General features: G+C 39.4%; 1 protein-coding gene across 6 annotated transcripts in view; it reads left to right on the plus strand.

Annotated features, from left to right (window-relative positions):
• Window positions 1-15,667, plus strand: part of Fam172a (family with sequence similarity 172 member A) — a 438,504-nt gene that overhangs the window by 225,693 nt on the left and 197,144 nt on the right. The gene's annotated exons all lie outside the window — the stretch shown is intronic.

Raw genomic sequence — 15,667 nt, forward strand, 5'->3', positions numbered from 1 at the left:
TTGTTCTGGGGGCCAGCTCTCTCCATCTCCTGAACTGTGAGATTACAAGCAGGCTGCCACACCTGCCCAGCATTTACATGAGTGATGGGTATCTGAACTCAGATCCACACACTTCAGTACCACGTGCTTTACTAACTGTGCCATCTCCCATCCCTACAACTCACATATCTTAACTGACACAATTACTTATTGAGCATTATTAAGGTATATTTCATATGCTATCTCATCCTTTAAAGTGTTCATACCAGTGGTTTTTAGTATATTCACAGAGTTTAACATCTAAAGTTATATAGTGCTCCTAAGTTTGAGAGTATGAGATACTACAATATGCATAATCTTAAATATCTGCCTCTGTTTTATAAATATTTTATTTATTTATTAGAAAGAGAGAGCAAGGGAAGGAGAGAGGGAGGATGGGTGCCCCAGAGCCTCTAGACACTGAAAACAAATTCTAGATGTATGCACCACCTTGTGCATCTGGCTAAATATGGCTACTGGGGAATCAAACCCGGGTCCACTGGTCCTTAGGCTTTGCAGGCAAGCACCTTAAGTGCCAATTCATCTCTCCAGCCCCATCTCTTGTTTAGTTTTGTTACCTGAGTTAATTTTTATACATTGTGTGAGGTAAGAGTCCCCATTATTTTTTTTTTAGTATGGACCCTCACTTGTCACCATTGATTGAAAAAACTCTTCTCTAATTTGTATTAGCATCCTTGTCAAAATCAATTGGCTGTAAATATAAGAACCTGCCTCTGAACTCTGCATTTTATTCCATTAATATATATGGCTTGTCAGTATCTCTTTTTTGTACCAAATGAAAGTGTCTAGTAAATTATGAAATCAAGAAGTTGGTTATATTTTAAAAATAATTTATTAATTTTATTTATTGATTTGAGAGAGAGAAAGAAGAGACAGAGAGAATAGGTATAGCAGGGCCTTTAGCCAGTGCAAATGAACTCCAGACACATGTACCACCTTGTGCATCTGGCTTTTGTGGGTAATGGAAAATCAAACCTGGGTCCTTAGGCTTCACAGGCCAGCACCTTAACTGTTAAGCCATCTCGCCAGCCCCATGTTTGTTCTTGCTGGCAAGATGGCTTAGCGGTTGAGTGCTTGCCTGTGAAGCCTAAGGACCTGGTTCAAGGCTCGATTTCCCAGGACCCACGTTAGCCAGATGCACAAGGGGGTGCATGTGCCTGGAATTCGTTTGCAGTGGCTAGAAGCCCTGGTGCGCCTACTGTCCTCTCTCTCTGCCTCTTTCTCTCTCTGTCTGTCACTCTCAAATAAATAAATAAAAATTTAAAAAATTTTTTAAAAATAAAGATTGCTTTGGCACCTAATGGTTCCTTACATTTTCATATGGATTTTAGAAATGATTTGCTAATTTTGTTATAACAAAAGATCTGGTATGTTGCAGTCAGGTTCACATTGCTGACAGAAATCACCTGATGAAGAGCAGCTTTTGGGGAAAAAAAGGGTTTATTTTGGTTTACAGACTGGAGGGGAATCTCCATGATCGCAGGAGGAAACTATGGCATGAGCATAGGGTAGACATTACACCCTAGCCAACATAAGGTGGACATTAGCAATAGGAGAGTGTGCCAAACACTGGCAAAGGAACACTGGCTCTAATACCCATAAGCCTTCCCTCAACAATACACTACCTCCAAGAGGTGCTAATTCCCAAGTCTCCATCAGCTGGAAATCTAGCATTCAGAAAAGTTTATGGGGGACACCTGAATCAAACCACCACATTGTGTCCCTGGCTCCCATAATCTGATATCCATACATGATGTAAAATACAATGCATTCAGTCCAACCTAAAAAGCTCCCATAGTTTTTATCAATCCTAATGATGTTCAAACATCCCCACAATCCAAGGTCTTTTAACTGAGCCATAATACCGAGAAATTCCCCTAAAACTCATAATGGCACAGAATAAACATACTGCAAAAGATGGCATTGGGCTTAGCAAAGAAATATTAAACCAATTCGAGATTTAAACAGGGCAACCCTCAAACTGTGTAGCTCCATGTCCCACAACTCCAGTCGTGATACATCTCCAAGCTTGATCATTGTAATCAGCAGCAAGTCTCTGAAGTTCCAATTCAGCCCCTCCAGCTAGGCTACTCACCGTCCTGGAAAACACCATCTGGGGTGGCAGCTCTCCTTAGCAGCCATCTTGTGGTTCTGGCGTCTCCATTGAGTCTCCACCGCAATCAACAGTTCATCCTCATGGCTCCATTGGGTCTCCATGCAGGCATCCAGCAAACCTGTTTCACACTGCCCAGGGCCATTTCCAATGCACAAGACCATTTTGCAAACTCAATGACCCTCTCTTTCTACATTTTTTATACTCCATAATACCAGGTAGAGTGCCAGTTTGTTAATCTAGCAGACTTTGAAGAACAGGATACTCTTTGAACATTCAGGCCCCTTCAAAAGAGTCTACATTCTTCCTGTTGCCCCAATGCAGGTCAGCTGGCCCACTGGTTGCAATATATCATGTAATTGCAGGTGAATGGGCAGCAGTTTTGGCCCAAAGATTTCTTTCTGTGCCATATCCCTCTGCACATACCAGTCTGTACAACCTTGCACAAGTTCTCATGACACGGGCATAACAGCAAGCCTCTCACACAAACTGCTTCTAGCCCAGTCCAGAAAAAGCTCCTTTTCACCCTCATAAGCCAAACCTCACTGTCCATAGTTCTTACTGCATTCAGATCTTTCAACTCTGACCAGAATAGTCCATCAAGCTGTACTTACAGCACTGCAAAGCATCTCTTGGGCCAAGGTTTCAAATCCTTCTACAGTCCTCTTGAAAATCAGCTCTAAAAGGCCAAAGCCACACAGTCAGGGGTCTAGCAGCAACACCATTCTCAGTACCAACTTTACTGGAAGGTGAAAACAGTAGCATGAGCAGAGGATAGACATCACCCCCTGGCCAACATCAGGTGGTCAACAGGGACAGGAGAGTGTGCCAAACACTGGCAAGGGGACACTGGCTAAATACCCGTACACCTGCTGCAAACAATACACTACATCCAGGAGGCAATAATTCCTAAAGCTCCATCAGCTGGGGACCTGGCATTCAGAACACCTAAGTTTATGGGGGACACCTGAATCAAACCACCACATGGTATTTTGACAGATTGATTAAATTTGTAGATCAGTTTGAGGATTACTGCTCCTGATAACATTGTCTACATGTCCCATAAACATTAGTTTTCTCTCCATTTATTTGGTTGTCTCGTGATGTTTTTAATTTTTTTATTTTTTTTAAATTTTTCATTATTTATTGATATTTTTAAATTAAAAGGATATATTCTTAGAACCCATCCCCACCCCAGTTCTGCTGAGGATATTCTTTGGTGGGTTTTTAGCATTCATTGTAGAGACCAAGGGGCTTCAGTCAGTCTCTGACAGGAAAGTGGGGAGGGTCTTCTGGCTATTCCCTTCCACCCTGAGATTTCAGTCCCCTCTTCCACGATGTTCCCTGAGTCTTGGTGGGCAAGTTAATGATCTGATTTGGTGTTGCTTTTTCTATAGCCTCTGGATCTCTTTTTTGATGAGCTTTAATTGGCCACAGTGTCCGTCGCCATCTCCCTAGAACCATTTCCGGGCTAGCCGTGAGAGCAGTATTCCTGTCACTGCTTCCTCTATAGTGTTTTCTGGGCCCCGGGTAGATGAGGTGGAGGTGACCCATCTCACGGTAGACAGTAGGCTCTGTATTCTTGATTTATTGATGTATCCTGTTTCTTTTCAGCATTCTCCACCATCTGTAAGATAGAACAGATTCTCCAACCAAATGTGAGAGAAGGGATAAGCCTACTTAATAGAGAGACTTATTGATGTGTATGCCTACTATTCTTAATTAAAGAGCATTGGAGGTTCTCTCTGGATCCCTATTGCTTTAGGGAATCCCACAGACAGATAGGAGTAGTTCTCATCTCAAATCCAGCAATTGGTTACCTACGTTCATTGTGTGCCACTATTGTGTAAGTGTAGACTTTGTGCTCAGCTGCTTGATTTTTTTTTTTTTTTTTTTGAGGTAGGGTCTCACTCTAGCCCAGGCTGGCCTGGAATTCACTATGGAGTGTCAGGGTGGCCTCGAACTCACGGCAATCCTCCTACCTCTGCCTCCCGAGTGCTGGGATTAAAAGTGTGCGCCAACACACCTGGCTGGTTGACTTTTTTAATATGGCAGGATCACTTGCTTATTTAATCTGTTGGCAACTGTTATTTTCCAGCTGCTCTCATAGCACTTTCCAGCACTCTGAGGGCTAGCAGGGAGGGAACTGGATTCCTTCTCAGTTCCAGTATGGTCACTTGATATCTGTGAATGCAATCTTTGGTGTCTCTCTTCAGCAATAGGGACTTGCCTTTAGGTCTTGCAGGTAACCAAGTGTTTTGTCAATTGCCTGTATTATTTTGGGGGGCCTTGTATCTTCCTTACCAGAGGCTCATTGGAGAGAGAGGTAGATAAACACAACCCCAGCCCCAAACCCAAGTTATATTTTCTGTGATTAAATTGAATGCGTTAAGTTTCATATCCTCTGGAAATTAATCTGTCCCTTTAAATATTTGTTAATTAGTTCTAGCTGTTATCTTGGAAAACGTGGTAAGATGTATGGCTTACAGCACAAACCTTTGCTTTTACAGTTTCATGGACTGGGATGACTAGATCAAGGGGGTGGGCTAATATGGCTGTGATGCTTTCTCACCTTTGTGTCTTCTAAATGGACTTATCCCAGTGTTGGAGGTTGAGTCTCTTGAAATGGTCTGATATCTCCCCAAGCAGTGGCTTTCCTTCCTAATACCGTCTCAGTGTGCGTAGTCTTTGGGCGTGAAACAAACATGCAGTCCACAGTATACAACACCAGGCCCTCCAAAATTCATTACTTGTAGAAACTGTTTTTACAGAACTGAGGTGTTATTTCATTTTAGCTGCTTTTGGGTGTGTATGTGGGTGGGAGGATACTCTGGATAGAACCTGGAGCCGTGCGCATTCTATACAAGATCTCTGCCACTAAGGTATGTATCTCCAGCTCTCTTTTTCCTTCTGATTTAGACATAGTGTCAGTAACTTTACTGTGTTGGTATTGAACTCACTCTGTAGCCTAGGTAGGCCATGAACAGTTTTTGTAAATATATGTACTTGCAAGCACACACACACACACCTAACACCCACCCACACCCATCCCGTCAGAGAGAGAGAGAGAGAGAGGGAGGGAGGGAAGGAGGGAGGGAGAGAGAGAGAGAGAGAGAGAGGGAGAGAGAGAATGGGCATATTAGAGCCTCTAGCTGCCACAAATAAAGTCCAGGTGTATGTGCCACTGTGCATCTGGCCTTACATGGGTACTGGGGGCTCAAACTTGTATTGTTAGGCTTTGCAAGCAAGTGCCTTAACCTCTGATCCATCTCTGCCGCCCAGCCTTGAACTTTTGATCCTCCTTCCTCAGCCTCCTGAGTAGCTGAGATTACAGACCTGTTTATCCTGGTCCAGTTCATTGTAGCTTTGGTTTGAACTTCCATGGTAGTCATGTTGAACTTTTTTTCCCCCATTTATCTGTTAGCCATTTGAGAATGTGTTATTTTACAAAATTTCTGTTTATGTCTGCTGCCTTTTTTGGGGGGTGTGTGGTTCCAAGGTAGGGTCTCACTCTGGTCCAGGCTGATCTGGAATTCTCTCTGTAGTCTCAGGCTGGCCTCGAACTCACAGTGATCCACCTACCTTTGCTTCCCGAGTGCTGGGATTAAAGGCGTGTGCTGCCATGCCTGGCTTCTGTTGCCTATTTTTACATCAGGTTATTTTTTTATTTTTGCTGTGGATTATTTGAATTGCTAGTATATTCTGTGGAATTATTCGAATTGCTAATATATATTCTGTGGAATTATTCGAATTGCTAATATATTCTTTCTGGATGTATGACCTTGTTAGATGGACAGCTTGCCATTTTTCCCATTCTAGAGATTTTCTCCTTACTTTGTTGATCAATTCTTTTGCTGTGCAGAAGATTTAGTCTGATAGACTATAATATAATTGATATAATTCCTTTTGTTTGATTTTGCTTTTGTTTCCTGGAATTTTCTTATCTTGCCTACAAAAGAAGTTTCACCCATTTGGATGTTCTCTCATGCACCACCCCCCCTGCCCTCACACACACAAATCACGTGATGTGTGTTTTCATAATCTCATGCCTTTCGTGTAGATTTTCCCAATAAATGAGAGAGAAGTTCTGATTTCATTCTTTCCTGAGTGGATATCCTTTGCTTCTGGCATCATTTATTGGAAAGACTCCTTTCCTGCTGTATGATCTTAGGTCCTTTTGGAAAGTTATATGTTGGTTTACGTCAAGCATCTCTATCTATTCCATTTGTCTGTACATTTGTTTCTATGCCAGTGTTGTGCTATTTCAATTATCCAAGCATTGCAGTACAGTTGGAAGTTTGGTGGGATGAGGCTTATTACTGTTTTGTTTGATTATTGACCATTTATGTTTATTCTTTTAGCTCTACACAAATATTAGAATTGTAGGGGGTTTTTTTGAGTTCTCTGAAGAACATCATTGTGATAGGGAGTTGTACTGTATCTATAGACAGTTTGCTTTGGGTAGTGTGGACATTTTTTTTTAATTAAAAAAATTTTTTTTTGTTCATTTTATTTATTTATTTATTTGAGATCGACAGACATAGAAAGAAAGACAGATAAAGGGAGAGAGGGAGAATGGGCGCGCCAGGGCTTCCAGCGACTGCAAACGAATTCCAGACGCGTGCGCCCCCTTGTGCATCTGGCTAACGTGGGACCTGGGGAACCGAGCCTTGAACCGGGGTCCTTAGGCTTCACAGGCAAGCACTTAACCTCTAAGCCATCTCTCCAGCCCTAGTGTGGACATTTTAACAGTATTGCTTCTTTCAATGTATGAATACAGATTATATTTCCATTCTTTGTATCCTCGTCAATTTTATCAGAGCTTGATAGTGTTCATTGTGTAGATATTGTACTTCCTTTGATAAATTATTCTTAGGTATTTTTTAAACTTTTCAATGGCAGTTTTTATGTATGTACAAAATGTAGTTTGATCATAGTTCCCTTGTCTGTCTCTGTCTTATTTCTACACTCTTCCTCTCCCCTTTCTCCCTCTACTATAGTCCCTATACTATTTATTTATTATTTGTAAACAGAGAAAGACAGAAAAGAGAGACAGACAGAAGGAGAGAATAGTTGCACCAGGGTGTGTAACCACTGCAAACCAACTCCAGCTGCACATACTACGTTGGGTATGTGGCTATTTGTGGGTATTGGCAAATTGGACCTGGGTAGTTAGGCTTTGCAGGCAAGCACCTTAACCATTTATCCATGTATACAGCCCCTACTTTTAATATTTTATTTGTTTATTTATTCATTTATTTATTTATTTATTTGCAAGCATGGGGAAGGAGGGAGAGAGAAAATGAGAACAGAAATGAGGCCACCAGATCTTCCTGCCACTATAAGTTCCAAATACATTGTTACTAACTTTACCTGGGCACTGAAGAATCGAACCTAGGCCATCAGGCTTTGCAAACTCCTTAGCTGCTGAGACATCTCTCCAGCCACTGGGTTTTAAAAATACAAATAGTAGCATTTATTCTGGATGTCATATTGTGCTAATGATGCAGGCATGATTTCTTTCCTGGTTCATATTTCTTCTATAATTGAGTATGCCTGCATTTAAAATCAGTAAAGTCATTTCTCAATTATGTGCATGTGCTTAGTTATACATCTATTTATTGTTTCTGTCTTTTCAATTTTATACTCCTATATTGGACAGTGAAGAAGCAATATAGGGGGAAATAAAACAGATGGGAAGGAAATGGATGAATTGTAGCATAAAAGGGAATACATGGCTGGTTGTATTGAATTCAGTGGATGTAACACAACTGGCTTATTCATTCATCTGCTTATGGACATTTGGTTTTTACTACTTTGGGGATAATATAGATGGAATTGTTTAAATAATTGCATTCCAGTCCTTGTGTGGATAAACGCCTTTTATTTTTCTCTAGTAAACAACTAAGAGTTCCAGCCCCTACTTTTTAATTGATTATGAATTTTATTGTTTGAGCCCATCAGATGGTCATATTTCCATGAGATTATACTTGTATAGCCTCTCTCCCCTGCCCCTAATCCAACGAGGACCCTCCTTAGTGGGATTATTGATAGTCACTGTGGATCATGAATGCATCAGTCAGCCTGGGGGGGGGGGGGAGGGAACAATGCATCAAGATAGTCTGTCCCACCCTGTGGCCCATAGAATTTTTCCACCCCCTTTTGCAATTTTTCCTGAGACTTGGTGGGTGTATTTAAGAGTACATTAGTGGTAAGCACTTTGCACTCTCTGGATTTCTGCTTTGAAGCATTTTGGGTGTTCTGGGTGTCTTATCATCTCCTTGGAGCTGGTTATCAGACTAACAGTGATAGAAGCACTCATGATTAGATTTCTACTTTCTCTCTAATGTCTTGTGTGCTCTGGCAGATGTGAGGAGGGTGGTTCATCTGGTGCTAGGCAGTCCACTATCTATTCTTGCCATATTGATGGATCTTGGTTTTCCTTATTTTTTCCTACCATCTGTATTTCACATAATCCATGAAAGCAACATGGATTTATCTAAGAGACTTTTTGGTTGGAATAGCCACTCTTCTTAGCCAAAGATGAGTGGTAGCCACTCTCTGGAGTCTATGGTCTTCCTATCCATAGGATTCTGGCTTGGTTTTCAGTACCGGGTTCTCTCTCACCAAGCAGGCCTCGTATCTAATCAGAGAGCCGTTGATTACCCACACAGGCTGTGTGCCACTGCTGCACAGGTGTGAACATCTTGTTCAGCTTGCTCATTTCATAGCCTGCAGGATCCCCTGCTTGTTTTTCATTAACCCCAGCAGCTCACAAAGCACTTACCAACACTGTGAGGGCTAAGCAAAGAGTTGCCTTCAGATTCAGATTCAGAGTAGTCTTTGGGTTTCCTGTGTAGTATCTTCATCAATAGCATCTTACCATTTAGCTCTAGCTGGTAGCCAAATGCTTTGGCAATGGCATGAATTGTTTTGTGCTCTAGGGGCCCTCCTGCCCTGTCAATCCACACACACTCCTGATTAATGGTTATATATGTTAGTTTGATATTCAAGAGGAAAGTTTGTATGGTTCTGGATCATGTTGTCATTGATTTTATGGATTCCCCTCCCTTGTCCCTCCACTAGACCCTTCCCTCCCCTGCCTTCTGTCCCTCAACTTGTCAAGTAACCCCTCTTCCCCTCTCTTTCTAGATATTATATTATACTGCATTACATTGCATTGTAGAATTTGAAGCTCTCATGAATAGGATTATGTTCTTTATGTCTTTTTCAGCCAGTTTGTTATTTGTTGTATAAAATGCTATTGCTTTGTTATGGTTTGAGTGTGAAAGGACAACCTTGGCCCATGTATGTGTTTGAATACTTCATCCCCAGCTGGTAATACTGTTTTAGGAGGTAGTGGAATGGGGTCTAGCTGGCAAAAGTAGATCACTAAGAGTGGGTCTTGAAGGTGAAACCTGCCTTGGTTTAGATCCAGCTATTCCTTTGCTTCCTACACACTAAGGTGTGAGAAGACTTCAACATACACTGTCTGTGCCATGGTGCTATTCTGCCATGCCTTTTCCACTGTGGTGAACTGAAATCCAGAATGGTGAAGTAAACCTTTCTTCACTTAGCTGCTTGGTGAAGCACTTTGCTGTAGCAATGTGAAAAGTAACCTATAGTAAGCATTTTTCATGTATATTTGGTATCCTGGAAATTTACTCGCTGTTTTATGCATTCTAACATTTTTTTGATAGTCTTCAGCTTTTTATGTATAAAATTATTTTATTTGCAAAAGGGTATAATTGTACTTATTACTTTTCTCTTCTGATTGCTCTGACTAGGCTTCTGGTAGTATGTTGAGTAAGAATGGTGAATGTGGATATACTTGCTTTCTAGATCTTACAGTAATGTGGTTAGGTTTACTATCTTCAGTACAATTTGGCTGTGAGTTGGTCTTATGAGATCTTTATTGTGTTATGTTATTTCTATACCTAATTTGTTGACAGCTTTCACTGTGGGCTAGAGATATAACTCAGTGGTAGAGCACTTGCCTAGCATGCACAAAGCCATAGGTTCAATTCCTAGTCACTGCCTTTGTACCATAATTAGAGGTTTTATCCTAAAATGATTTTGAATTTTATTCAGTTAGATGGCCATGCCTATTATTATTCATTCTCTGGATGTGGTATAGTACATGTATTAGTTTGTGTATTTTGAACCATATTTGCATTCCTGGGACGAAATCACGTATGATCATGGTGCATAATCATTTTGATATTTTGGTGGATTTGGTGTACTGGCATTTTCTTTAGAGCTTGGTCTACATTCATCATAAGAATTGGTCTGTAGTTTTCTTTTTTCTGTGTGCTTTTTGGTTGCTTTGGGTATCAAGGTAATTTTGGCTTCATAGAGTAAGAGTAAGTTTGACAGTATTTTTCATTTTGATTTTTCTGGAATGATTTGAGAAGAATTGGTGTTAGTTTTGTGCAATTCAGCATGGAGGCCATCAGGTTCCAGGATTTTCTTTGGTGACAGACCTTTAATTGTTGCTTTGGTTTGCAATTGATTATTGGTCAGTTTGATTGCTATTGCCAATTTTCTCTTTTGTTTGTTTTGTTTTGTTTTTTGAGGTAGAGTCTTGCTCTATCCCAGGCTAACCTGGCATTCGCTATGTAGTTTCAGGGTGGCCTCAGATTCATGGCGATCCCCCTACCTCTGCCTCCCAAGTGCTGGGATTAAAGGTTTGTGCCACCACATCTGGTCGGTCAGTTTCTTCTTGATTCAATCTTGATAGGTTGAATATTTCTAAGAATTTATCAGTTCCTTTTGAGTTTCCCAATTTCCTAGTATATACTTGTCTGTAGTAATTTTTTATGAATATTTTTATTTATTTGTAAGCAGAGACAGAGAAGAGAGAGAAGGAGGAAGGAAGGAAGAAAAGAAAGGAAAGGAAGGAAAAGGAAAAGGAGGGATGGGGAAAGGAAGGGAAGGTAAAAGGAAAGGAAAGAGGAAAGGAAAGGAGAGGGGAAGGGAGGGAAGAGGAGGGGAAGGAAAGCGAAAAGGAAAGGAAAAAGTAAGGGCACCCAGGGCCTTTAGCCACTGCAAACAAATTCCAGATGCATTCACAACTTTGTACATCTGGCTTTACATGGGTACTTTGGAATCAAACCCTTGTTGTGAGGCTATGCAGACAAGTGCTTTTACCATAGAGCCATCTCTAGCTCAGTAATTTCTTTTTACAAACAACAAAAGGGGCTGGAAAGAATTGCTTAGTGGTTAAGGCACTTACGTGCAAAGCCAAAGGACCTAGGTTTGATTACCCAGGACCCATGTAAGCCAGAAGCACAAGGTGGCACATGCCTCTGGAGTTTGTTTGCAGCAGCTGGAGGTCCTATCTGCCTAACTCTATCTGCCTCTCTCTCTCTCTCTTTCTTTTTCTCTCCTTCTCTCTCTCAAAAAATAAACAAATAAAATATTTTTTAATTATTTATTTATTTCCAAGGAGAGGGAGAGAGAATGAATAGATGGTTCCTGAGCCTCTTGCCACTGAAAAATGAACTGCAGGAGCAAGTGCCACTTTGTGCATCTGGCTTACATGGGTACTGGAGAATCAAACTCAGGCGGTTAGACTTTGCCAGCAAGTGCCTTAATTACCTTTATTTCTGAGCCATCTCTTCAACCTTCCATAATACTTTCTTAGGACCTTTTGCATTTCTGTGGAATTGATTGCAATGTAGACTTTTTCATCTGGTTTTATTCATTAGAATTTTCTCTCTCCTTTGATCTAGCTAAATGTCAATTTTATCTTTTTTCCAAAAACAGTTTTTGTCTCATTGACCTTTTTCATTGCCTTTTAATTTTATTTTCATTTATTTCTGCTTGACTCTTTTAATTGTTCATCTCTACTTTGGGTTAGATTTATACTTTTCTAGCTGTAGTGGCTTTTATTTTTAAAATAAAATATTCAAAGGTTTAATTAACATTTTTTCCATTGAGTTGCAGGATAATTTATTTTTAGTATCTATTTACTATGTTTGTGTGTATGTGGCTTTGAAGCAAGGCTTAATCAGTCATTAATAACTCGAAGTTATAAAGCAGAAAGCAGGTAAGAAATATTAAAAGTAACAGGTATTCTCAAAATTACTCATATTTAAAATTGAATACATCTTAATGAGAGCATTTACTTAATGCAGCAAAATGAAAATGCAGTGAGGTAGAAAGCAAATGAGTTGCCTTGTGTAAACCCTTGAAGAGCTCTTCATTGTAGCTCCTTTGCTAGAAATAGACAGTTATCTTCTTATGCCAACTAAGAAGTCACCTCTCAAGTCTCAGTGGAACCATCTCCTGTGTCACTGTTTGCTACTTCATATTACCCATATCTGTAGCCAATAGCTATGTATCATGTCACCTAGAAACTACTAGTCATTGTTCTTAATGCTTTACAAATGTTTTACAAAAATCTAAGTGCTTTATAAACATTAACTCATGTAATGTAACAGTAGTAGGACAGGAACTATTTTACCCTCACTTCCCTATGGAGAAACAAGGACACAAGAAATATTAAGTGGTTTACTTAAGATCATACAACTAATAAATGATGGCCTCAGAATTAAACTCTGGTTTTCTAGCTCAAGCCCTATGCTCATAACCATTATGCTCTACAACCACCCAAAAGGAACCACAGGTTGGGTTATAATAAACCTGGCTGTTAAACATTGTGTAGCAAGGCATGTTCAACCTCAGTTTAACCCTCTAAGGTGGATGTGATGAGGCTTGTGAGGGACTCTGAAAGGTTGAGGAATATGGGAAGTTTGCACAAGGGTCAAAGCCATGATTAAAATCCAAGTCAGTCCAATCTTAATGAATTTACTCACAGTACACACTTCCTTCTAATATTTTGGTTTTAACTTCATAAAGTTTTCAGTAAGGTAAGCTACTTCCCATTAATGTGGAAACTATCCATTTGAGGAAATTCTGCCATTTGATTATAGAGAACAAAATTTTCAGCACACTAAGCATATCTTTAGCCTACTGGTTTTTTTTTTTTGTTTGTTTGTTTTGTTTTTGTTTTTTTTTTAGGTAGGGTCTCACTCTAGCTTGGGCTGATCTGGAATTCACTATGCAGTCTCAGGGTGGCCTCAAACTCACGGCAATCCTCTGCCACTGCCTCATGAGTGCTTGGATTAAAGGCATGTGCCACCACGCCCAGCTAGCCTACTTTGAAAATTGAAATGTTCTTTTAAAAGCAAGAAGCACACATATTGTGTAGATTTATTATCAGTAAAGATAGAATTTCGTTATTTGGCTCCTCTTACAATGTCAGTAGATAACAAATATGAAATACTCTTAAATGGGTTGATTTTTTTAACTTTATATCAGACAAAATACAGATGTTTAAATATTGTAATATGAAATGAAACAATAGTTGGTCCTTTGTATTTTACTTAATATAAATTGGAGTCTATTCTTTACTGTGAATTCCAGACTCCTCAAAACTCTTAAAATTGAAATTAAAATGAAAAAAAGGAACATTGGAGCCATTATAATTAACCTACTACTTCATTCTTTTATTTATAAGCACCTTATATGCTACTTAATGCTTAAAAAGCTATGAGTATTATATTACTTTGATTTTTAATATGTATACATTCATGTAAAAATTAAAGTTTTTATAAAGCTTTCAGTCTAAGTAAAGAGGATCAAACATTTTAATGACATAGCTATGCCTTAGAGGAAAGTATTCTTATTAGAGTCCAGTGACAGTTATTAGTTCAGAAAGTACTAGAAAAACAGAAAGTGTGCTTTTCTTATTGGTCATAGTCTCATGCATTTTCTATTGACTAAATAAACCAATTTTAAGCATTTTATTTTTATTTATTTATTTGGAAATGAGAGGGAGCGAGAAAGAGGCAAACGAACTCAGACACATGTTCTACCTTGTGTATCTCGCTTATGTGAGTCCTGTGGAGTTGAACCCAGGGCCTTTGGCTTTGCAGGCAAGTGCCTTAACCACTAAGCCATCTCTCCAGCTCAGTAAATCAATGTTTTAAGAGGTCTATGCAGGAAAAGCATGACAGTAGGAAATGGACTGGTCCAGAAGAAGGGGTCAGCAGGAGTAGAAGGAGATAAGATAAGGTGGTGAGGGTGTAATTATAATCACAGGACTTACATGTATGTATAAGTGTCAAAGGGTAAATATTTTAAAAATAAGATGCCTGTGTCCTTTGAAAAGCCAAGCTTATATATAAAAGAGCAGATTGTCACAGTGTTTTATCCTAATCAATAACACTAGCCAAATTGACAGCTAAAGGAAGATTCACATAACTTAGTATTGGAAGTATCTGCGAAGTATCTCATTAAAGTGTATCTGCAGCTAAATTTGCAAATCTAGAACTCCAGAGGAGAAGACAGTTAAGGTAAAAGTACTAGTACCTACTTACAAACTTTCTTTATTGTATTTATATGAGAGCGGGAAAGTGACAGAGAGAGAGAGAGAGAGAGAGGGAGGGAGATTGAGAGAGAGAATGGGTACTCCAGGGATCTCTAGCCATTGCAGATGAACTCCAGATGCAAGCACCACCTTGTGCATCTGGCTTTATGCATCTGGCTTTACGTGTAGGTACTGGGGAATCAAACTCAGGTCTTTAGGCTTTGCAGGAAAGCATTTTAGCCTTCCCTGCAGTCCCACTAACTTTCTTTTTTGCTTTGGAATGTAAATATTATAATTGCCAGCATTTTAATTCTTATTTAACATATTGTTTTGATTCTGTTATCTTATGAAAAGCTTTTTTAAATATTAAATTTATAATTAGAAACAGCTTAGACAGACAAAATTAAGACTATTGGGGGGGGGGTCTGGAGAGATGGCTTAGTGGTTAAATGCTGGCCTGTGAAGCCTAAGGACCCCGGTTCAAGGCAGGACCCATGTTAGCCAGATGCATAAGGGGGCGCACACTTCTGGAGTTTGTTTGCAGTGGCTGGAGGCCCTCGTGCACCCATTCTCCCGCGCCTCCCCCCACCTCTTTCTTTGTCTGTCGCTCTCAGATAAATTAATAAAAATAAACCAAAAAACTTTTTTAAGACTATTTGGGGGATTTTCTACACAGATATTCCTTGGAACAATAATGGAGCATTTTGAGGTAACTTTTTAAATGTTAGAGCTTTGTGCATTAACTTTGTATACTAACTAGCTTCTAAAGTTACTATGCATCCTATTCAGACTTCAGAATGATTATTGAAAATATAGACACTAACTTTCAAAGAAAAGCTGTTCCTCTAATAATCAATAATCACAATAGAGAAAATCTCTAGCAATTGGGTAAATTTCTGAGAGAATAACTATAATTTAACATCTTTAATTATGTCTTATATAACATTTTTTCTTTTTTGTTGTTTGAGAACTACCTGAGATTGTATGTGGGTTTTTTAGAATCATCCTTCCTGTTCATGAATACAAACATACTTAAAATTTAACCTTCTGAAATGTCAGCAAAATTCAGCTCTGCCAAGAATTTTTAAGAAATCAGAATTTTATTTGCATATTGAAAGTATTGCTGAGTATTTCTCCCA

This window comes from Jaculus jaculus, chromosome 14 (genome assembly GCF_020740685.1).
Source record: "Jaculus jaculus isolate mJacJac1 chromosome 14, mJacJac1.mat.Y.cur, whole genome shotgun sequence".
Taxonomy (NCBI): domain Eukaryota; kingdom Metazoa; phylum Chordata; class Mammalia; order Rodentia; family Dipodidae; genus Jaculus; species Jaculus jaculus.